The sequence below is a fragment of the Octopus bimaculoides genome, chromosome 9 (assembly GCF_001194135.2).
Source record: "Octopus bimaculoides isolate UCB-OBI-ISO-001 chromosome 9, ASM119413v2, whole genome shotgun sequence".
Taxonomy (NCBI): domain Eukaryota; kingdom Metazoa; phylum Mollusca; class Cephalopoda; order Octopoda; family Octopodidae; genus Octopus; species Octopus bimaculoides.
This window is the reverse complement of record NC_068989.1, coordinates 18,789,079-18,790,155: the sequence shown is the minus strand read 5'-3', so window position 1 is coordinate 18,790,155 and position 1,077 is coordinate 18,789,079.

Here is a 1,077-nt window from a genome sequence, read left to right as displayed (position 1 = left end):
ATCTGTCATTACAGTATCGAAATGTGATTGTTTCAGTTAGTAGAATAGTTTCATTTTTAAAGTGAAAGTATTTGACATGAGTGTTTTCGTTTCACTTTTGACACGTAATACTTAAATAGTGGAGGAGATATTATGTTGCTGTGGGCTCGAACTCTGGAAGAAGTTAAAATTTTTTTTTGACTAAAACACAACTGGAACCCTAAGTAAGGCATCTGTAAAATTTGAATGAAATTGGTTGCGTAGTTCTCGAGTTTTAGGGATTCACACAGACAGACAGACAGACACACATTCTCATTTTTATATATATATAGATGTTTGTGGTAGTAGAGTACAAAACTTTGATAATATTTTTTATTAATGTTCAGGTAATAATTATGATTTAAGAAGTGGAAATGCTTCTTAAGGAACTTAAAGAATATTTGAACCAAGAGTGCAGTTTGATACATACACAGACAGATATATATATACATAAAGCATTGTTAGAATCCATGAAATACATAAAAGAGTTTAGAAAATTGCATTCCTAAAGCTAGGTCATCTCAGAATCAGAAAATATTTTAGCTTTGAACAATTTGTGACCTTCTACAAATGCTCAAATGTACCATTTTTGAGTGGTGCTCATATATCCAAGAATATTTTATTAGACACATTGGCTTGTACTGTCAACAATTTCTCTTCCATATGTGATTTTTGTTTTTTGAGATGTAGGGAGATAAATTATCTTTTCTTCCATATGTTTGATAAGGGATTGAGATATTGAAGTACTTTCCTTTGTCTCCCAACTCTACCAGTCTGATTGTTTTTCTACTAAATAATTCATATCTTGAGCATGTATGTTTGAAGTAGCTGTAGCAAAGGCAGAAAGACTGGTAATGCTTTCCCTGTTCTCAGTTTGAATTCCCCATGCAGTTGTGTGTGTGTGTGTGTGTGAGTGAGTGGGTGAGTGAAAGAAAGAGAGAGAGAGAGAGAGAGAGAGAGAGAGAGAGAGATTGCTGCTGACCACAACCATCAGTATTAATAAGAAAGTAAAAAAAAGAAAATTAAAATTAAAGGCTGTGTGGTAAGTAGCTTGCTTAC